At 36.4% G+C, this 4064-nt stretch overlaps 1 long non-coding RNA gene across 1 annotated transcript; it reads right to left on the reverse strand.

The window, feature by feature from the left end:
* Nucleotides 1-2116: 2116 nt before the first annotated feature.
* LOC147252471 (uncharacterized) lies at nucleotides 2117-3150 on the reverse strand. The gene is made up of 3 exons (XR_015118639.1): nucleotides 2999-3150; nucleotides 2760-2880; nucleotides 2117-2364 (listed from the first exon to the last, which is right to left on the reverse strand). It is a non-coding gene; the product is annotated as an uncharacterized LOC147252471 (long non-coding RNA).
* Between the last annotated feature and the right edge of the window lie 914 nt (nucleotides 3151-4064).

Consider the following 4064-nt stretch of genomic DNA (forward strand, 5'->3'; position numbering starts at 1 on the left):
GAACCCTCTTGCTGCATCCCAGTCTCATGCCAAAATGTGAAAAGGCTACGTTTGTTCACAGTGCAAAACGTATCAGTCCTATGATAAAGGCCTAAAAATCGTGAAATGTTTACGTTTTCTTTCCCTATTCTTTTCTATTGGAACGCTGGTAGGTCATGTGACTCTTTCATGCGGGCCTCTCAAAACAAAAACATGGCGGCCACTCCTGTCATTGTCGGAGGAAAGTGCCTTATTCCAAGATAGATTTGATTTTAAAAAAAGCCTTCTGATGACATTTCTAGCAAGAAATATACATTTTGTTTTCATAATCTTCGCTCAGTTGTTGTGTATAATCTTTGGTTAGTTTGTTATTATGATGAATCTTTTACCACTCGGAATAGAGTCGTTTACGTTTTACGTTTTCTGCAGTTGTTATGGAGAAACCAAATGGCGTGTATGTTATTGTATTTTGTCATTACATTGTGTCGTTATCTGAACTGATAAAATATTTTTGGGATTGTTGACTATATACATATAGTCAACAATCCCAAAAATTATATATGTATATATGTATATATATATATATATATATATATATATATATATATATATATATACACACATACATATATATATGTATATATATGTGTGTGTATATATATATATATATATATATATATATTTAATAAAAAATAATATAAAACATATTGCCCCAGGAATTACCATCAAAATATAAAATAGCTACGCTTGTTTGTTGTTGTTTGTGGGATTGTTGACTATAGCTGTTCAATAAAAATAATATGAAATGGATTTTAGTGCCCCAGGAATTACATATATCAGCTTCCGTGGAATTCGGCACCCCGTTCTTCTGTGAGACAATCCGGAAGTTATCGCTCGCTCAGAGGAAAAAAAACAAACATATTTTTAATACTTTATCTTTTGATTAATGAGACAATCAACAAATTAATTTAATTTCTGGATGTTTATTCTACCTACAAAGTACATTTGTAACCATTATAGATCTAACAATCAGCATTAAGAATATAAACAATGATTCAAACTAATGGGCGCAGTCTGCTGACGTCACATCCGTCACATAGGCTAACTCATGCACTCAGAGGTGACCTTTTAGTTCTATCATTTCACACTATATTTACAGATTTATTATTGAGTGAAACAAACCATACTTTTGTCTGTGTTAATCAAGGATATAATTAAAGAAATCCAAACTATTTAGCAAGTTAAATTTATCCTAACTGTTCTTCATATATTATACTGGTAATGTCATGTAATTTCCTTTTAAATGTAATATTTTTCATTCTGACATGTGTATTTTTACTGCTCCAACAAAGCTGTTCCTCTTCTGGGGTAAATCAATCATTCAGGCAATCAATAAATGAATGTTTCTGATGCTGTACAGTAGGTATTGCAGTACAACCACACTTTGATCCTTCCTTTTCAAATGTTTTTATTATGTTTCTCTTATCAAGTGTTCAAAATTATTACAATAAAAATAAATAATTTATATTAAGCTTTGTTTCAAACAATAATAATTTATCAGAAAATTATGCCTAATGGGCTGAGATAGCGGGCTTTGTGCTGTTCAGTGACACCTGCTATAAAAAGGAGTCAAGGCGGTCTTAAATATGTGAAAATGTTCCCAAAGATCATTCTTCATGTTTGTCTTGGAACAAGATTGGTTTCAGGCCTTTTTTCAATGGAGCTCCAAAAGGCTCACTTAACCCTTTGAGTGTGTGTGTGTGTGTGTGTGTGTGTGTGTGTGTGTGTGTGTGTGTGAGAAAAGTACTATCAAATGTTTTGCGTGATGTGAAAAACCCTATAAAGGAAGCACCCATGCAGCAACACAGTTTGAAATAATGACTCATGATTTATGTCGACAGCTTCAGCATCTTACGACCAAATACATTCAATATAGCAATTTAAGATGGTGCAGAAAAAAAACATTAAGTGTATATTGCAAGGAATTTATTTTTTTGATAGTGCACGATAATCAAAGTACAATTTATATATCAGCTTTTCCATACAGGCATCAGTATCACAGTCCTGGCCCACCCTGCACAGTGTGTTTTAACCATGCATCCACTTATTGAACCACTGAAGGAAAAAGCTGGGGCCATAGCAAAAAGCAGTCACAGGGCACTGGAATGTGTATGGATCCACAGATGCTGGGGTCTTAACAATGTCCACTTTTCCAAAATGGAGGCCTGTCTATCCTTCCAATGTGAAGGGGCTGCGTCTTCAACAGGTCCCAAAAGGTCATGGACTTCTTCTAAAATCTACCTATGTCTTGAATGGTCCGGGTCCCACTCTGTTGTCCACTAGTAGATGGAGCACATGATGATGGGTCCACGCTTTCAGAGATAACTGTTAAGAGTGTTGTGTGAATTTATTTGAACGGGACAATTCAGTACAAAGCATTAAAATGATGAGTTGTAAAGAAAGTCTAAAGCTATAGCTCACTTCCAGCTCTTGTCCGTAATCGGGCTTTCGACTTAAAAAAAACATTATTGATCCTGAAACATTACATGAGGGTATGCAACAACAGAAACCACCACAAACACACACACACACACACACACACACACACACACACACACACGAGCTGGGCTCTTTTATGTACAGACATGCCACACAAAAATCAAGCACTGAACTGACTTTTGCGCTATCACCACGTCATTCACTTACAATAGGCTCATCCCAAAACAAGAACCATTATTTCAACAAAGTGACCAGCAAATTTTCTGGGGTAGAAAACCAACCTGTGGATGAGGCCTGCTTCCGCCCCTCCCCCGTTCTACTTCTTTTTGGGAGAGGGTTCCCTTCCTTGTCCTCCTCTGCCCAAACTAAGGTCTCTGTTGTTTGTTGTTTACGTTGCGCCTCCTTAAAATAAACATCACGGGACATGCCGGTATTACCTTAATATACTTTATCACGTGACGTTAAAAAGACAGCTTTAGTTTCAGAAAGTTCAAGGAGATTTAATTAAAGTACCGCTTACCTCACACTCATTCAAGAGCACATCAGCAAAAAATAAGGCGTCGTCGTCTTCGAGCAGATCCATGGTGCTTCCCGCCGTGATAGTTGTTGCCAAATGGTTTCTTCTTCGGTTTTACCGTGGTTGGCAACCAGCTAGCTGGAGCATTTCCGTCCTCTTCTGTCCCACCGCGGAACACCATCTTTCCCTACTTGTAACCCCTACACCTAAATCCTACCTCTAAATCCTACACATAATCCCTATACCTAAATCCTATCATACAGCCCTGTATAAAATGGTTTCTTGTTGGCGCTTCAGGCCTTTAAATCTGAAGTGGGTGTGACTGCGCAGCTGCCTTGTAATGAGAAAATACCCACGGCAGATCGTAGACTTTGTAAAATGGGTTTTAAGTTTGGATTTCTGTAATAATACCCTTGATTAACAGAGACATAAGTGTGGTTTGTTCCACTCAATAATAAATCTGTAAATATAGCGTGAAATGATATAACTAAAAGGCCACCTCTGAGTGCATGAGTTAGCCTATGTGACAGATGTGACGTCAGTATACCGTGCCCATTAGTTTTAATCATTGTTTATAGTGTGTAGGCTGCATAAACATCCAGAAATTAAATTAAATTGTTGATTGTCTCATTAATCAAAAGATAAAGTATTAAAAATAGTTTTTTTCTTGAAGCAAGCGATAACTTCCGGATTGTCCCTCAGAAGAACGGGGTGCCGAATTCCACGGAAGCTGATATATGTAATTCCTGGGGCACTAAAATCCATTTCGTATTATTTTTATTGAACAGCTATAGTCAACAATCACACAAACAACAACAAACAAGCGTAGCTATTTTATATTTTGATGGTAATTCCTGGGGCAATATGTTTTATATTATTTTTATTAGTCAACAATCACACAAATATATTATCAACTCAGATAATGACGCAATGTAACGACAAAATACAATAACATAAACACCATTTAGGTTTCCGTGGTTTTAACCACCAGAACAACTGCAGAAAACGTAATATTGTAACGACTTTATCCCTAGAGGTGAAAGATTCATTGTGAAAACAAACAAATCAA

Source organism: Aulostomus chinensis, chromosome 12 (assembly GCF_037954235.1).
Source record: "Aulostomus chinensis isolate RoL2024-O1b breed Wild chromosome 12, RoL_Achi_v1.0, whole genome shotgun sequence".
In the NCBI taxonomy this organism is placed as follows: Eukaryota; Metazoa; Chordata; class Actinopteri; order Syngnathiformes; family Aulostomidae; genus Aulostomus; species Aulostomus chinensis.